This window comes from Lepisma saccharinum, chromosome 18, assembly GCF_977018435.1.
Source record: "Lepisma saccharinum chromosome 18, izLepSacc3.1, whole genome shotgun sequence".
In the NCBI taxonomy this organism is placed as follows: Eukaryota; Metazoa; Arthropoda; class Insecta; order Zygentoma; family Lepismatidae; genus Lepisma; species Lepisma saccharinum.
The window spans coordinates 7,189,102-7,209,527 of NC_139246.1; the positions used below are offsets into that span (position 1 = coordinate 7,189,102).

Sequence of the window (20,426 nt, forward strand, 5' to 3'; positions counted from 1 at the left end):
GTACACCCTGGACTGCAGACTAACGAGGCTCTGGCGACTGTTTGTGTTGTCCTGTGTTTTGTCCTTATTTGTGCTGAGTGCTCTTTTGCAGCCTCAGCTTTTAACGAAAGTCAGAATATTTTAATATTTTATGATTTTAGTTATGCAACGTTAGAGTTGTTATGTGTAACGATAAGGGGCTGGACCCCGTATAATGTGACTGGTGCAAAATAGCCTTAGTGCTGACGCACCCAAAATTTAAATTTCAAATTCAAGCAATGCTTATTACTTTCATTAATGATTGATTGAGTTGATGTTTTAAGTCCACTTTATGCACAGTAAGGCTAATTGGGACTGGACCTACGGTTTAAAGTGGGATCCGAACCACTATGTGCCTCCATCGGGTATTGAACCCGGGACCCTTTCATTACAAGACGACGACGATACCCCAGCGCCATCGGGGAGGCCATGCGTTTCAATAATAAGCTATTTTATTCATCTCGTCATTGAAGCTGATTATTGCAACTACGCACCCAAAATATTACATTTATATTTTTAATTTCAATGATTAAATTCTGTCTAGGATATCCAATCTTTCATTACGTAGTAACATAAAAGTTACGCAATTTTGTGTATTGCTGTTTACTTGATGAACTTGAATCTGCCAGTAATGTTCTGCGAATTACATTAGTTCGCCCATTTTATAGCTACTCTAGTGAAGTACAGAGCATTCATTTCCTGACATTCGCTACGAGACTCGGCGGCAAGCGAGCGCTTGTCTTTCCCGGTGAACGGGGCCGCGACAGTCGCTAGAGTCGGCTATTAAAATTACAGTTTTCATATTGTGTACTAACCTTGACTACAGAAGGTGTTGAAAATGATGTCCCTCTGCTGCAACACATTCCTGGCATCTCCGAAGGAAATTGACATTTACACGTGCAAGTTCGTCTACTGTAATTCTCCCCATTTCTCGTACAATACTCTCTTTTAACTCACGGATGGTGTGCGGATTGTCTTTGTATACTTTATTTCCCCATTTTTCATTCCACTTTTATTCAGAACTGACCCTGTTACTCTAAACTTTCTTACGAGGTTTAATAAAGTGGTCCTATGTGGAACGGGAACACCAGGAAATTTCGTTGCAAAACGTCGTCGCACTTCTCCACAATTCCTCTTTCCGAAGGAACACTCGACAAGATAAATCCTTTGTTGTAATGTAAACTTTTGTGGTGCCATATTAAGCCACAATCTCCAACACACGGACACGACGCAACACAACTTCCGAGGGAGGATTATACTGGCGTCAGTCTGCAACGTAAACAGAAAGGGAAAAAGAGCGAAGGCAGGGAGAGCGAAAAAAACAGACTGTAGCGTGCGACTGTCACGGACCCCGTTCATCGGGAAAGACAAGCCCACACGCCGGGCCGCTTGCCGCCAAGTCTCGTAGCGAATGTCAAGGAATGCTCTTAGATATACGATGAGAAACAAAGAAAATACCTGATTTATTCCGTACGCCAGACTCCTCTTTATGTGCCACAGAAAACTGTTGCTTAAAATTGCGCTCTCTTGTAACTTGAGAAGAAAATTTAAAGAATAAAATAGGGAGACTATATAATTGAAGAAGAGAGAGAAATGTCTGAAGCAGCGATTCCCAAACTTTATCGTTTCACGCGCCCTTAGAGTTTATACCCTGTTAAGGCATATACGACTGGACGTGTATTTATGGGTTTCGAGTGAATACCGCTCGTTTTGCCTGTTCGAGCGTAATTCGCTCGAGGGAAGAAGCTCTCAATTCCGTACGCTATCTAGCGTCGTCCGTACGAACTATTTGGCGCTCGAGCGAAATTCTCTCTCTGCAGCGCTCTGAAACTTAATTTACACCTATGCATTTTCTAAATCCCCTTGTTATTCAAGTTGCAGGTGTGACCGTGGCTCCACCTGTCTCCCTCACTTCCCTTGGTCCATTGCCTTCTTTAATCGACTTGCCAATACATACCCGCCGGAAACATGTTCTAACTTGACATGAAGATTCTGTTCGATGGAGGAACGAGATCGCAGCCGAGAGAAAATGATCGAAAAGAGCTTTTTAGTGATTATCGCAACAAGAAACCTGATTGCACATTTGTGTTTTTATTTTTACCATGATCTTAAACAACTGGGGTTATTTGACAGCTGTTGCAATACAGTGCAAACTGCATATCCCGTTGTATAACTGTATAATATTCTTTACTGCAACTATATCGTGTTTTTCTTATATTGTGCAGTCTTTCGTTTCTTTTCTTAACAATTATCAGCTCTTTGTGAAAAAAGTTCTGTTGAAAAACAAAATGACATTGACAAGCTACCAAGAAGACACAGCTTCAATACATTAACAAGTATGAAGCGAATACTGACAATAACTGGTAGTAATTATTGTCAATGAAAAGAAGATTGTGAGCAACGAGTGTCGTCATATAACTGTGAAGTAACCCTTAGGTTAGCAAACGCATCATAAATACAAAAATAAGACGACAGTAGGTGATTAATTCAACAGACTTTTTTATTCGATGCCGGCCCCCGTGGCGGAATGGTTAGCATATCGCGCTACGAATGTTCGAATCCTGGCCTTGGCATGGATGTTTGTGAGCGTTTATTCATCAATTTCATCATATCATCACTCATCCCCATCTTCGCAAATTAGCCAAAAGTGGCACAAAGGGCGAAGTAAAATTAATCAAATCAATTTTTTTTAAAAAAAAAATCAGTAATCTAGTAAGGAAGAACTCGTTTTTATGACGAGATAAATTTCGAGATTAGTTGTTTTCTGTTATTTTTGTTGTCAAACTAAGATTTATATTTAAAGTTGTTTGCAATCTAATTTGTATTTATTCTTCAGTGTCACACACATGAACGGTAGGTCCAGTCTTGTATTCCTGCTATCATAAAGTATTTCAAAGGGAGACATAGGCTAATATTCTTATATTAACCCCGGCTTATTTGTGCAGTACGAAAAACTTACTTACCTGAAGGGGCGGGGCGGGGCCCACACTGTTTTTATCACTAAATTTCAAGAAACCATTTTGATATTGAATTACTGCTTCCTTTGTTGATTATATATGTGCAGTGATTTATTAATTATAATAATGACAAAGAAACCCATCATTAATAAAAAAATAATAACCAATCATTGCATGAGTGTCAACACATTTTTCCATTCACTACAACTCACAAAAATCATAATAATTTTTCATGAGTGCTTTTTTGTTTACAGAGGCGCAATTGTTTATTAATTATAATGATTACAGTAATTACCATCATTGTCAGCCAATTGTACACTGTCACTGGCGCGAGTGTCTCGAATTGAACGTATTCAAAAATGGCGGCTAATAAGCATTTTGCCACCCATTTATGTTTTTATGAACAAACGTAATACAGAAATATTGGTAACACCCTAGTGAACAATGTAATTTATTTTAAATTTTTGATAAAAATTTTCACAGTTGAAAAATAGAAAAAAATAGAGGTGGTAAGCTAGTGTTAAAAAAGTAGGTAAACCTATTGAATATGCAGGATTTGAATCCTTTATTTCGAAGCACGCAAGGTACAGTCACAGGGAATAAAACTGCGACACTAAGATCCTGAAATTAGGTATTATGTTGGTTGCCTAAGTCTACGGTGATGAGTGCATTTTAAAAGCGAATTTTCAATGACAATGTATACCACCGCTGTTGAGTTAGGCAACACACAGGACGCCTTGAAGGGAAGCGAGAATTTCAGGATCTAGGTTTCCCATCTTTATTGCCGATGACTGTACGTCGTGAAAAGATGAATATCAAATACCCTGTCGGGTTATGAGATCGGAAGGCTATCCTGTAACGATTGTTACGGCGGAAAGACAAGAAGGCTGCTTCACAGACAGGGGAAGAGTTACGTGTCGACGCATGCAATCACTCACCTCGAAGACAAAGGAGTAACGCCTTTCCTTCAGTTTGTTTGCCAAACTGTCAGACACTGCACTTTAATTATGCGACATACATTACAGGTACGTCCAAATAAAGAATATGAATCATTGTGCAAACTAAGAACAAGCTATAGAAAAAAAGTTTAATAATGTGCATAAAAATAACATGGAACCAATTCCTGTTAATTGAATATTCATGATGTAACATTCCTTAGTGTGTACAAAAGTGACTTCTGGTTTTGTCCGTTGAATTTATGTGTAAACCGAATTGGAGGCCTCCCCGATGGCGCAGTGGTAGCGTCGTCGCCTTCTAATGAAGGGGGCCCGGGTTCCATACCCAGTGAAGGCATATAGTGGATCGGATCCACTTTAAACTGTAGGTCCAGTCCACATTAGCCTATCTATGCATAAAGTAGACTTAAAACAAAAAATCTAACCTCAAATTCGAGTTACGGTTACGGCACAAGATGCAAAATCACGAAACGTTTCGTGTGCACTAACGGATGGACCTGCTTTGCATGAGTCTCCCAGACGATGTAGTGTTGTTGCCTTGTAATAAGAGGATCCTGGTTCGATACCTGGTGGAGGCACATTGCACAGTGGTGCATATCCCACTGTAAACTGTACGTCCGGTTCCTATCAGCCTGTCTGTGCTTAGTTTGATCGAAGAAGTTACAAGTTTCGTTATAGGAGGAATTGTGAACCAGTCAGCGATCTAATGGGTCTAACCTCTGTGATTGTTAATATCGTTGAAGAACGGTTTGTCCTAGGATAACTTTGGCAATATGTATACACATAAACGTTCATCTCTCTCGGGAATCTCTGGAGCAAACGAACGGAAATATGTCTCTGCGCAAGTAGTAACTCGAGAAGGCTCCACCAATGAACGCATGAGAGTCAGTGCACGGAGGGGAAAACGCCGCTGCAGCTAGCACCCGTTTGCAGCAGCGCGCACTGGTTGGCTCCGCCCACTTTCTTTCTCCCCAAAGGTCATCAGAGTTTTAAAACAAAACGGTATATATTTTCATACTATCCTGAAGGAAAAACGGATAAAAACGAGATGGCAAAATATACACATTTTAATATAAAAACTCTTTCGTCGTAAATACTTGTGTTGGAAACTAAACAAATAAACAAATAAATACGTCGTAAATTGATACATCCTTCTTTTCGAATAACATTTTGTAAACGTTTGCACACGTAAGATTAAAGTTCCCCTTATTAACCAACATAACTTTCAAAGTTTGTACTGAAAGAGCGTTCTTGTCTGTTATCCACAAACCATTCATCTACGAAAGTTTGTACTGAAAGAGCGTTCTTGTCACTTGTACACAAACCATTCATGTACGAAAGTTTGTACTGAAAGAGCGTTCTTGTCACTTGTCCACAAACCATTCCTCTACGAAAGTTTGTACTGAAAGAGCGTTCTTGACATTTGTCCACAAATCTTTCATCTACGAAAGTTTGTACTGATAGAGCGTTCTTGTCACTTGTCCACAAACCATTCATGTACGAAAGTTTGTACTGAAAGAGCGTTCTTGTCACTTGTACACAAACCATTCATGTACGGAAGTTTGTACTGAATGAGCGTTATTGTCACTTGTACACAAACCATTCATCTACGAAAGTTTGTACTGAAAGAGCGTTCTTGTCACTGGTCCACAAACCATTCATGTACGAAAGTTTGCACTGAAAGAGCGTTCTTGTCACTTATCCACAAACCATCCATGTACGAAAGTATGTACTGAAAGAGCGTTCTTGTCACTTGTCCACAAACCATTCATGTACGGAAGTTTGTACTGAATGAGCGTTATTGTCACTTGTACACAAACCATTCATGTACGAAAGTTTGTACTGAAAGAGCGTTCTTGTCACTGGTCCACCAACTATTCATCTACGAAAGTTTGTACTGAAAGAGCGTTCTTGTCACTGGTCCACAAACCATTCATGTACGAAAGTTTGCACTGAAAGAGCGTTCTTGTCACTTATCCACAAACCATCCATGTACGAAAACACTCGTTGAGTGGGGGCATTAGTTTCAGGTAAACAAAGAGGAAACTTAACATGTCCACACGAATCTTATCAATTCTTCAGTTGTAGCCAGGTTTGGCATGTATAAAACAAAAGTGTTTTAAACAACTTGTTTTAAACGTGGCTTTGTTTTTTCATAAATGTTTAAAACGTTTAAAAGAAAGTTATTTTCGTGTTTTGTAACTTTGCCCTTTCATTCAATGCGTGCCATTCATTATCTTTATTCTGCATAGAAATCTACAGAACGGCTGAAAATGTACATTGAATTAACAAATAAACATGTCGTGATGAATATCCGTGAGCCACGTTTAAAACACCTGGCTGTTTTTTTTAAAGGTGTTTAAAATATTTTTAAAATTGAATACTAAATGGTTGAAACCTTTTTGTTCCTCACCTAACACACTGCAAAATGAGCGCATTGTTGTTAATGTCAATATTTAGTTGCATTCATGATAAAATGTCGTATTAAAAAAAAAGAGTAGCTCCCACGTGGACTCAGTGGGACCTGGCAACTATGGATTAGTTGAAGCTTCTCGAACAGCCTACATGCGAGATTTAATTAAGACTAACATAAATGTGTATTTTTAGAAGTTAGTCAAGCGTTTACTTTACAATAGGGACCATCCTTGGATGATTAACAGATTTCGTATTAATCATTATTCTTCTCGGCATTATGTTTTAAACATCTTATTTGTTTAAAACATGTTTTTTTCAGATCTTGTTTAAAACAATGTTTAAAACATTAAAAAACAGTTTGTTTTGTTTCTTTTAAAAACACAAATTTTGCCAACCCTGGTTGTATGTAGCAGAAAGGATCTGGGATGAAATCACCCAGATTCCTGTGGACATGCATGTCATGCTATGCAGGATGGTTGCTTAGCAAAAGCCATAATCTACTGGACGTAATATTCAAGCCCCATCTCTTTCGTAGCACGTAATGTCATCGTCTGCACTATTCATTTCCATGATTAAATCTCATACAACTATTTATTCTCTTCTCAATAGCTCCGTTTCAAAATGTCCCGTCTTCTTGAGACATTATTTATTTTACGCAATCCTGTTGAAACTGATTCGAATTCAAACAAGTAAGATTTACACGAACAACTGCACGAGAAAGCTAGAAAACAAGCATACAATCACCCCATTAAGGAAATAACTACCTGCGTATGAAGAGCAGAGAACGTTCAGTCCGAAATAGCCGCCACCATTACCAAAGTCTCACGCGATATGTTGAGAAATCTTCAGCGGCAGAAGTACTTCTTGTGCCACTGTGTAGAGGGCGTGCCTGCCAGTCCCCACAAAGAATGCGCCTTCACTCCAAGAAGGAAAATGGGAATGGGGACTTAATTATCATCCATCCAGTGCAAAGGATAACAACCGATGCTGTGTACCAATTTGCGAGGCTGCAACCGACGGTTTGCAGAACAAACAAATTGGCGATCATATATCAACGAGATAGGAGAACGCAGAAACCTTTCACATAACCAGTTGCGTTTATTTGTTGCGCATATTGAATCTTCTGGATCCAAACGCTTACACGGGCATCCCCGATGGCGTAGTGGTAACGTCGTCGCCTTGCAATGAAGGAAATCCGGGTTCGATACCCGGAGGAGGCAGATACTGGTTTGGACTAACTTTAAACTATAGCTCCAGTTGCGATGAGCCTTTCTGTGTATAAAAGAACAAACAAAAGCTTACACATAACACATTACAGTAAAACCTCGTTAATCCGGACTAATGGGGGGATAAGTTGATTAAAGTCCGGATTAACTGAAATAACCTAAAAGAACAGTAGAAAGTGCATTAGAACTCCGTTTATAGCAACAAAACACGTTTATCATGGTGTATTTAAAGGACATATGCCTACAGTACAGTACAAAGTCTGCGAGAAACAGAATTTCATCAGTGGTTGACTGCCTTTTCTTTGGGAATTCTAGCCACATTTAAAACCTTGCATTCTGCTTTTTTTTGTCTTTTGCCTGTCCGGATTAAGCAAAGTCCGGCTTATCGGGGTCCGTATTAACGAGGTTTTACTGTACTTTCTCCTTTCTCAGTTGAAAATAGCAGAAACATTAAAAAGAGATGCACGACTGCAGCTACCAGCCGTTTGCAGCAGCGCGCACTGTTCCGCCCACTCGCTTTCTCCCCTTCTCTACCGTTATGCGCGGCCTTGCTCCATGGATTCGCGAGGCAGAGAGGTTTTCTATAACGTACGACTAGTGCTATGTTTTGTCGTTTAAACTGGGTACGATAATAGTTTGTTATTCTAACAAAGGAATGTAAGGGATTTCAATTTCGGAAGGCACCAAAATTTCAACCTCCACGTATTACACCCTGGACTGCATTTTGCGGAATAACGAGGTTATGGTGTCAAGACTAACAACTCTGTGAGACTTGTGCTGTGACATCCGTTCATCCTCATCTTCGCGATTAGCCAAAAGTTGCAGTAAAGGCAAAGTATAATAATACAAATAAATGGATAAATATTACAACAAAGAACACAGTTTGATAGTGGTAATATTAATATAGCCCAATTTCAAGCAGAATTTGCTTTGAAAATCTCGCTTAGGAACATTTGGATGCAAATTTTATGATGTTGTGCGACACGTTATATTGAATCAACGAACACAATTCCAAAAAAGTCGTTTGGGTGACTTGAAGCTACCCATCGCCTGAATACGGACCGGCCTACTGACACTATATCAAATAAAAGTATAAGACGTAACTAAATTAACTCAGAGCGATAAACAAAATAAAATTGTAAAGACGAATGGTTAGAAAGCAGAAGGGTTTGTTGTGGAAGACCCACTCGACGTGTTTGGAAATGGACTGCTGAGGCAAAACTTATGAACCACGCAGCGACCCAATCCCAGGGCAGTTTTGCCACTTAAAGGGAAATTTTACTTTCCGGCAGGGAAATTCTGACCGAATTTTAAGGGAAAAGGGAATTTTGATATATAATACAAAAAAATCAGGGAAATTTAAATACATGAGACTGAAAAAAACACATTATATTAGATTCTACATCTATATTCACAATTTGTATTGCCGTCACTTCTTATTTCCACTCCTTTGAGTTTATATATATATATACAGATCATTCCCTGACATTCGCTACGAGACTTGGTGGCAAGGGGCCCGGCGTCAGGGCTTGTCTTTCCCGGTGAACGGGGTCCGCGACAGTCGCACTCTACGGTTGTTTTTTTTCCTCTCCCTGCCTTCGCTCTCTTTCCCTTTCTGTTGACGTTGCAGACTGACGCCAGTATAATTCTCCCTCGGAAGTTGTGTTGTGTCGTGTCCGTGCGTTGAAGACTGTGGCTTAATATGGCACCACAAAAGTTTACATTACAACAAAGGATTTATCTTGTCGAGTGTTACTTCGGAAAGAGTAATTGTGGAGAAGTGCGACGACGTTTTGCAACGAAATTCCCTGGTGTTCCCGTTCCACATAGGACCACTATATTAAACCTCGTAAAAAAGTTTAGAGTAACAGGGTCAGTTCTGAATAAAAGTGGAAAGAAAAACCCACATGTACTTACTGAGGAAAAACTATGAGATAGGTCAAAGGTTAGAACAGTCTCCTCGGAAATCTATCCGCCGCCTCTCACAAGAAATGGGTGTTTCAAAAACCGCAGCATTTAGGGTCGCTAAAATTCTTAAATTTTCAACACCTTCTGTAGTCAAGGTTAGTACACAATATGAAAACTGTAATTTTAATAGCCGACTCTAGCGACTGTCGCGGACTCCGTTCACCGGGAAAGACAAGCGCTGACGCCGGGCCGCTTGCTGCCGAGTCTCGTAGCGAATGTCAGGGAATGCTCTTTATATAGGTATGTGCCAATTTCTATTTTGCTTCTTCTACGTCGAAATTGGAACATCTGGACAGATTATGAAAGAATAGTTTAACATTTTCCTGAATACGAACCAACGAAAATACTAGCTGGTACTTATATTATTATTATTTATTATCAGCACTTAAAATAAACTATTATTATTATACCTATGATGTTTTTAGTTGAAGAGAAAAAAAAAAGAGTCTAAAAAGGAAAATTTTGCCACTTGGAGAGGGATATTGTTGTGGCAACACTGTCCCAGGGACCAACAATTATCTGCTGACATTTGCGGTTGGTGGCTCTCTGAACAACAGGAATGAATCTCTCCGAGCGTGGACAATTAGGAATACACGTGACGAAGGCATTTCGTTCCCTGACACGGCGCCTAAGGACATGCAAATGCCGGAGTCCCGTGGATGTTTGCGGCGAGCGCCAAGCACCATTAGGCCGGAGACTTTAAGCGGCTTTTAAGAGCCATTCATCTTCTTCCCCGAAGTCCTTCGCTCCAAGAGCACCTTCTGCCTCTTCTTCTTCGACCTCAATTCTTGTAACTCTTTTTGGACTTCATTTTTTTTTTTGTTACGGCACGTATCGCCAATCGGCAGCCTCTTCCCCCAACCCCTGAGATCGATGACGTTATCTCTTGATCGGCGATTAGTGTAACAGATTCCCTGTAGGTTCGTTAGATTGCCGGCGTCGGTTATTTTAGCGGAAAAGTGCCTACCCAATCTTGAGGGTCACTCATCGCACAAGCCTCAACCAACCTTCCCGCTTTTCGCCTACAAACTTTAAAAAATAGGACATTTTTAGATTTGACAAAAGATTTTACAGAAGTGTTATACTACTCCACAACTCTCTTAATTGGATAATGAGAAAATATAATTTATATATCTAAACTCTTACATTGCCGATTACAAAATATTAATCCAGTATTTCAGGTCAACATCTATTGTACAATTGTATAATCATAATTAATTATACAATTATAACTTAGAGCTATAAATAAAGAAACTATCCCAAAATCAGTTTGACCAAGAATTTATTGGGAATGAAGGTGTATCCTGATGCACAATACCTTGCCATTACACATCACAAAATGAGAGACACTGGCTCCATCACTGTCACTAGGGTCACGGACTTCAATTCGACAAATGATAACACGCAGAACACCTTCTGTTGTGGAGTCCATTCCGCCATGTTTACTGTACCCATGCGCATGCGCACGACACCGTTTCGTGTTTCTCGTAAATGGCAACAGATGGCAGTACATACACAGGTTTTGACTGTGGCAGGTATTCGTAAACTGTAGTGTATGTTTCTTTTATTATAGCTATAAGCCGGACAAGCTGAATATTGTATAATTATAAACAGAAGTTTTGTGTTTACTAGTGTATTGGTGAGCTTGTAGATCACACCCCTGTAAAATTATTTTTCACCATTTCAGTTAACCACACAGAAAATAGCATACTCTCTTCTACCTTGTAACAACTAAGAATACAGTAGTTAAAAAATACGGTTTATTTCTGAATTACGATGTCATAAAACATGTCCCATATTCTTACCTATTGTCGCAAATGCTTTGAAATCAAAACTTTACGCGGCGCGGCGGCTACAAGAGAAGAGACGCAAACTTCAAACAATTTTTACTTGTTGCAAGAAAAATTTATTGTCTCTACGCTTCCAACTGAGTGTGTTGTAACTGAATTTCCTTACTTTCAAATTGAACACAGGAACAATATTAATAATTATTTACAAGTATAAAATGTTGTTACAGATCTTGAATTGATTGATTGAGTTGGTGTTTTAAGTACAGTAAGGCTAATCTGGACTGGACCTACAGTTTAAAGTGGGATCCGAACCACTATGTGCCTCCACCTGGTATCGAACCCGGGACCCCTTGATTACAGATCTTGAACTTGAAGTTGTCTCCACCGCAAAGAAGAGGACATTTCCCCATTTCCCTAAAGAGTTTTTAGGAAAATGGGGAAATGTCAAAACGAAGAAACGAAAATTTTTCGAAAACGAAAGAACGATTTTTATTTTCGAAAAACGAAAAAACGTTTTTTTTTTCGAAAAAGCGAACAAAAAATCGAAAAATTTTATTTTCGAAAATCGATTTTTTTTTCCGAAAATGGCCATCTTTTCAAAAAAACCGCCCGAAACCATTTTTGGACCCTAAAAAGAAGGATATGTCCGGGTAAAAGAGGACGTATGGAAACTCTACCTACTGACGTCTACCGAAATGCATTCTTTGTTAGGCTAAATGGCTTCATTTTTGTGCTAGCCGTGTTATAGTTATCTTAGCATAAATTATACCGTTTTGGTCAAGCCCCGAAAAACTGCAGAGAAGGCGAAAGGTGGGGAGGTTGGTTGAGGCTTGTGCGATGAGTGAGCCCGCCTATCTTCTTTCCACATCATCGAATATGTTTCGCTGGTTTTTGAAGGATGTGAACCGTCCAGGCACTGCAGACGAGTATGGTAATTGCACTAAATAACTGTTCTTAGAGTAACGAAAGAAATTCGAACAGGCATTTTCAATTTTCTGTACCACAATGAAGAAGAGAAGAGGAAGCAAGTTGGCAAATGATGCGGAAGGGGTCCCGGAGAAATTAGGATAATAGAGGCTACGAAAAAAAAAGAGGAAGAGCTCATTGTGTTTCAACAATAAGTGAATATTGTTACTGTGTTGCTAAACTTGCAACAATATATGTAAATACATACAACCTAATAAAATAAAATGACCGTAAAGCCCTCTAATTGTCTCATTTACATATAAGCAGTTGTGGGTGACCGCCCGTTCTACCCAATCAACAACTTAAGACAACAAAGCAAGAACAGAAGACGATTATCCTATTGACAAGCTTCGAGAGAAAGAGTGAAGAATCACTCAAAATTGTATAGGTAAAATGTAACATACCGCCGTATGTCATTTTAGGATATCAACCAGTTTAAATAGCTAATTTCTCAGTAATTTATTTGGAAGTTTCTTCTAATTTATTTATTTATTTTATTTATTTTTTATTTATTTTATTTTTTACCTTGGCTTGTGAGTCTGAAATAACAGACATACTGATGAAGCTATAATACAGCCAATAGCAAGGTTCCTTTCTTTCTGAGTTCACTACCCATCCTCATAGTGGAGTGCCCAGTATTTTCGAAAGGGGATAGTCAGCCCTAATTTTGCCATTTTCCTGCTTTTGACGTTCCTTTAAGGAAAGCTGTGCTAAAGGGGTGCCCCAAAATCACCTCCCTGGGGCACTCCACTGCATCCTCATTATACTAAATCCTAAATTCCAATTATGTTCACTAAAGAAATATGCATTGTGCAGGGCCGGATTAAGACGAAATTGGACCTGATGCTTGAAATCTTCGGTGAACAATAAACACAACGACCTTATAGTTATGTCACAGCGCAAAGAATAATAGTAAGTGTATAATAAGTAACGCTGTGTCTAGGCGTCCGAAATTGGGGCTCCAAATTTCTTTCTAAGATTTATTTTCAGGTTAATATAGCAAAAGAAAACTGTTCAGCTTTCGGAAAATTCTCGTTTGTTTTCATGTGGGCCGATTTCAAGAATGAGCCTAATGCTGCAGCATCAGTAGCACCCACCTTAATCCGGCCCTGGCATTGTGTGAATGGAAGGTTAATGTTTTGGTCGAAGGTGACCCCAAGGTCAGTACACTTCTGTGTCATTCACTTGAAGTGAATAATTCCGTTTAATATTTCTTAAGGTCAACATCAACTTCATTATACCACAACAATGAAAAAAGTTATTGATTTTTTTTTAACATTCCGCACAGTCATTATTGTTTAGGACATTTTTAATTTTTTAAACAGTTTAAATTATTTTTTGGAGTTAATAAGTAAATCTGAAAATCTCACAAATGAATGCTAGTAATCATATTTAGCTAAATGAAAATAACTATAGCATGTCGAGGTCTACAATTACTCTAAACTGTCGGATATTCCTTACTACTCAACGGTAAAGAATTATTTATAAATTCACATCATGGCTAAAATATAGAAAGAAAATATTAGAAAGAAAGATGCAGAAAAGGAATTTGTGTGCAAAAATAAGAGAGACTTTTCCTGCCATAACAAATTAATGATCTAATGAAATAATTAAATGTATTTAAGCATTTTCCAAGAGATGTAGAAAGTTGTACATAAATCGGTTCGACAAAAGTTTGTGATCTGTTGTTCAAAAATATACACAGTGCGATTTAAAAAAAAACATGCTAATTAATATCCATCCATTCCTGAAGTTATATATTCAATGCAACTTCATTTTGTGTTTTATGTACATATGTTAGAGTCCAAGCAAGGTCTCTCTAATCATTCAATTACGTTCACACCAACAATATTTCCTCAAAAGTTATTTTTGTAGAGGTATGTAAGTATTTGTGTAAGGATAACTAAGGTTGAGTAGCTGTTTGAACTATGAAGCATATAAAAGGCAGAGCAATTTGCGGCACTAAGCAAAGTTCTTGAAGCTGGTTCTTCTATAAATTGAGATTTATAAATAAAAAGCAATTACAAAAAATAGCAACATTCAGTTCACCGTTGTGTAGTAAATCTAAAGGATATAAATTTATTGGTGTATAAGTCAGACCTGGTATCAGGGTGGATACAAATCACGATTTTTATTTTAGAAAATAATTTTTGATGTTTTTTTTAAAATTTAAATCCATTTTTTAAAAAAAAAACATGCTTAAAATTGCTTGTGTGGTTTTTGGCAGCATATATAAAGACAGGTTTTTTATAGAAAGTTTTTTTTCTCTAGTAAACGCGCCTTAAAATATTTTAACAGTTTGATAAAAGCAAATAAAAACTTATATGTAAATATACATTTCTTTGTTTCTGATACTGTATATATGAACCCACTATGGACATGTTTGTTGAGTGTGTTAATGAAACTATAATAATTTCAGTAACTTTTCTTGAGATTCTGTATGTACTCTGTAATTGTAACTTGAAATTTTTTTATGGTCTTTGCAGCTGCTATTTTGGATTTTTTAATGATAGTTTGCAAATATCATGTTTATTTGCAGTTTAATGATAATTACACGATTTACAGTTTAACATGATTAGTATTTTGTATATTTTTCTACACAAAATGTTTGCTATTTTTGCTTAAGTAAATTATTGAATTTTAAATCAAGATAAATTTAAGTGTGTTTAAAGTCTTCATATGAGCTTCACCCCCATCAGTACATATTTTTGTTTACTTTCCTTTCTAAGAGCCTAATAAACACAATGAGGACTAAAAGTGGTAAACGTTGTAAGTGCCAAAAGCGAAAGTGTTGGCAAAACGCATCGTTCCGCACATCAGCCCTTAAGAACGTGCACACTAGTGACCTCTTTACACGCCCTTTGAACTACCAGCCACATTGCACGTTTACCACATTATAAAGCCTGGCACATTTCACAATTTAACGTGGAAAACGGTGTTTGAATTATTGTGGCGTTTACCAATTTTAGTCTTCAAGGGATTGCGAGTGATTCTGATACCTGCAAAATCCTTATGTACATTATTATATAAATTATTTCTTTAAAGTGATTCAAATCCGTGATATTTCTAAAATCACCATTTAAATCAATTCAACTTGCCTGGTACCAAATGCAACAACATAGTAGCGCTATATTTAAGTAGTGTAATAGTATCTATGCAAAGGCATAGATTATGGAACAAAGTACAATAGGAAAAGGTAGTTGATGAAACAACCAATCCTTAAATGGTCTATAAACAAAGATCCAATCTTTCTTCAACCGACATCATATTCATCGATTTCTTTTTCAGTGGTTGCCAAAGGTATCGTACATGAAATATCTTCACATAGATTAACAGATAACCGAACAATATTGCACTGATTCAACCTGGACAAAATGTGGTGCTAAAAGCATTTATCAGCGTTACGCACTTTCACAATATTCCTAAATCAGTCTTCTCGTCTCTGGCAACAGGTGTCTACGATCTTGCTGTAATTTGTTGCGGTTCAAGGAACATGCGTAAAGCCCTTACCAGCTGTGCTCGAATGCGAACAATGAAACACCTTTCGGTGTCCGAAGCAGAGAAAAATACTATAATCGTATTCTATAGGTTAATAACACATGTTGCAACGTAACGGTAATAGTGACCTTGACAATGCAGAGGTAACCATGTTCCGCTATGTGCTCCTAATTTACTTGTATTCCAACACTACGTACACATCAATGGCATTTCCTCTACGGCTCATAAAGTTCATTACCTACTTCATTTCTCTAATTAACGCCGAGGAACGATAAAGATTTGTTTTCCGGTCACAGAGTGTTGCGAACAACAAGCATATAGATTAACGTGTGTGCAATTCTATACACACAACGTCAACTTTCGCTGAGTACGCCAATTCTACGAACGCAACATATATCTGAATTCTTATGGGTCCAAAATTGCCCTTGCACAATTTAAATATTAACCTTTTCACGTCTACTGTCCACAAATCCCGATAAATATACAAGCCTGAATACACAGGATTAAACGAAAACGAACTAAAGCATCCAGTATTAAGTACAAATAGTAATGGTTTGGTGAATCAACTTAAAAATTTAGATTTGACTGTTCAAAGTTTTCAATAACGAACATTTGACATATCACGGTAGCATTCCCATTCACCAGCCAAAATTAATGTGATTTTGACTCTATTTGATAAAGGTTGACATGCAAGAAACTGGCCATTAAATGAATATGCTACAAGCTTTGAGTTTTTAATTTATTATTTCTTTCAATTAGCTAAAGTTCTCATTCTCTTTTCAGGTTCAAGCAATGCCGCCTGTATCAAGATTTAAGTGTATCAAGGTAAGTGATAAGTAGACCTTTATTTTTTCTTTTGCAGGTAAATAAGAAGTAACAAGTTATATCGGCGTTTCGTAAAAAAACAAAACAACTGACTAAGTTTTATAATGCCTAAAATAACCTATTTTGCTTGTTAGAACCTATTTTAGGTTTATGTGCCTAAATTAAACCTCTTAATAGGTTTTTATATTATTTTTTTTAGGTTTTACAGGATTTTTATATCTCACAGAGGTATTTACTAGGTTTGGTGGCGAAATAATTCAATGACTGGCGTGTTTGAAACATGTTTTCTGTCGATTTACCTCCCTCCAAGTATATGATGTTTATCAAAGCTTTAAACAAAACAAAAATTTCTGACGTCAGTGTTACCTGCAGACAGTGGTGGCGAAAGGGGACGGTTTCCCCCTACTTTTTACCTCGATGTACCCTGATATATATGTTTTGTTGTCAAATACAGTTAATTCAATTGTATTAGGTTCCACCTTAAGGAAAAAAATGGCCCCTCTTCCCCCAAACAGAAAGACGTCCGTATTTATGCTTTACTTAGCTTTTCCCCCCAAATCTCTTAACAAATCGGCGCCTATGCACATCATCCCCTTCTCATTTAAAAAAAAAATAGAGTTGAATTCTATATGGCGGCCACTAATATGGTGGACATCCGTTTGGAACACATCAACGTGGTTCTCCCTAAGCCTAACCTGTTTCTATCAATTGTACCCAACCTAACGCCTTTACTTTTTATAAGGGGGTGTTAAGGGACTTTTGAATCACCCTGTAGGCCCTCGTATGTGAATTTGTCAACATGAGATCAATAATTACACACACAGATTATATATATATATATATATATATATATATATATATATATATATATATATATATATAATGTGTGAGTGTGTGTGAAGGTAGGTAGGCCTTTGGTAATATTTGGCGGGGGGGGGGGGGGCAAGATTTGTAGATCCGACACTGAATAAAACTCAACAAAATTGCAAATGTGGTAATGAAAATCCTGATGCGTAACATTTATTCTTAGAATATCTAATTTTCTCACATCAACGAATCACACTCTATAAAGGTATACAATGTTTGAAAATTTCATTTCCCATATGCTTCCCTTCTATCAGAATTATCTCTGTACTTCTCTCTGTATTTCTGTACAGTTATGCACGAAAATATAGGCTTGAAATATAAAATGATTTTATAAAGTAACAGCGCAAGGATAAAAGTGATTTATTCATATAATCGTTTATGCTTGTGATATTGATGAACTTGAGTGACTATCTACCAACTTGAGAAGAAAAACATTAAAACATTAACAGAAACGCTGACCAAAGTCCACAGGATATTGTTGACAGGGTCATGTAAAAGAAGAAGAAGTAGTCATATAAGTCTTAAACAACGATTATGGCGAAAACTGCTAAGCGGTAATCCCAAATAAAAGTAAATAAATAAACAACGATTATTACTAGATTACTTACATGTTGTACAAAACATTACTATTAGAATTACCTCAATAGTTGATAAAAGCTAATCACACGATAAAAAGTTGTATCAGTAATACTACAGTACAGGAAGTCTTAGACAGCTTGGAAGGTAGTGAGTGAAATTCCAACTACTTTTGAAACATCTACGAATGTGTTCAGCAACTCTTGTTCAGAACTGGAACACGCTACATCGACATTCATATCATTTTTCATAAATATCTGTGAAAATACACTGCATGATTTATAATGTTGTTCACTAGCACTGGTTCAGTTAACATCACTTGTACCATCTTTCGAGGTAGTACTTCTCTGCGAGTGAACCCTACTTGTGTCACTCATTTATCATCGATTTGGACTGTAGGTCCTTGATAACCTACAGACTTGGAAATGTATACATCCACAGTTCAATTCTCGTGTAAGCTCTACGAACTTCGGTGATGTGATTTTCATACGAAACGTTATTCAGTAGAACTTGAAGTTCAGCTTGCACTACCTCACAACATATCAGCGCATAATTATACTGTTGTGGAAAAGACAAATGCGTACATACAAATAAAGAAAAAGATATAAATAAAAACTACAACATAAGCGCACAAAGTCACGTCACAGTGAACACAATCTCTACAAAGTACAAGGAGCAAACTAATCACGCTGGAAGGGAAAAATTAAAGATATCACCCAACAGGAAATTGGGTGGATGATACAGTGCACACACACACACGCATATGAACGCAAATAGGTTAGGCGAACGTGAGTAAGATCTTCTCATTCCAAATTCTTTCTTCCTACATCATACCCTGAGACACTACAAAGTGTTCCCATTGTCTCTATCAACATACGGGAGTCCCTTTTGCCTCATTTTCGCTCTGATTCTCGCACATCGATGTTAAAAGAGCCGATATCTGCTTCTCTCATCTCGGCGGCCATGGAAGCAGGTATTGTGTGCAGAAACGACCGTGGGAATTCTGGCGGTTTATCTGCTTTTAAGTGGCAGAACCTTACGTGTTGAATCTTACGATACGTGAAGAAGCAAAATGACTTTGCTCTCTAAGAACAATAACAGTCTAATTTGTAATTTTTGGTCTAAGGGAGCTTTCAGACTGACAGGCGACAAGCGATACACAGCATGACGGCTTCACACCGAAGTGACAAACGAATCTTACGATATCGGAAATTTGATATCGTGATATATCGTCAAGAAAATATCGTCACAGACGATACTATATGATCTTTTTTTCCGTATCGTGATATCGGCAATATATGGTCTCCACGATAAATATCGCCAAATATCGTGACGATATATCACTGACAAGATATTATCGCTAAAATATAGTGACGATATATCGCCAGCACGGTATATATCGCCAAATATCGTGACGATATATCGCCAACACGATATATATCGCCAAATATCGTGACGATATATCGCCAACACGATATATATCGCCAAATATCGTGACGATATATCACCTACACGATATATATAGCCAATATCGTGACGATATATGGCTAACACGATATATATCGCTAAATATCATGGCGATATACCGTCGACACGATATCACCAAAATATCGTCTAGTTGATTTCGTCTGGAAGATATTTTTTCAATATCGCGATAAATCGTCTGGGCGATATATCGCTCAACACTATTCTTCATGTAGTTTGTTTCGCTGTTGTCTAGTGTAATAGAGTTACTACGTAACTAAGAAACTATTGAGAATATCTAGACAACACAAAGTTTGATTGATTGATTTGGTTCATTTTACTTCACATTTCTGCCATTTTTGGCTAATCGCGAAGAGTGATGATATGATGAAACTAATGCAGGGACACTCACAACGAACAACCATGTCCAGGCCGGGATTCGAACCCTACACACCTGGCGTCGTAGCGCGCTGTCCTAACCAATTCGCAATGGAGGCCAGCACAACACAGAAAGCAAACCACATGCAGACTCATGTGAATGCTCTAGAAGGAGTTCTAAGCACATATAATTTTTTTCAGATTTTGTAATATCATAGCGGTTTTTCGAAATGGGAGGAAAATTCGATGGTGTGGGTCAAAGGTCTAGCCGGGCCTTAATACATTTATTTGAACAGGTTGCAAACTCCTGAAGCACTAGCATCTTCCTATTGAAATGAATAATTTTATGCACATTTTCTAAATGATTTTTTCTTCCGTATTGTTGTCTCTGGACTTCGGACTTTGCAAGGGCTTAAGTTGCCTGGAATATACGTTCTTGAGATATGATGTGTATCATTGACCATGTGACCCACCCATACGAGCAAGTCTGGTGTAGACACGGTACTGCTACCTTTTAACTCC

General features: G+C 37.8%; 1 protein-coding gene across 1 annotated transcript in view; it reads left to right on the forward strand.

The window, feature by feature from the left end:
- LOC146002366 (uncharacterized) overlaps positions 1–20,426 on the forward strand; it is a 235,815-nt gene that overhangs the window by 87,360 nt on the left and 128,029 nt on the right. Inside the window, exon 2 of the mRNA XM_083140088.1 lies at positions 16,578–16,619. The gene's annotated coding sequence lies outside the window, so the exon portion shown is untranslated. The remainder of the gene's footprint in view (positions 1–16,577; positions 16,620–20,426) is intronic.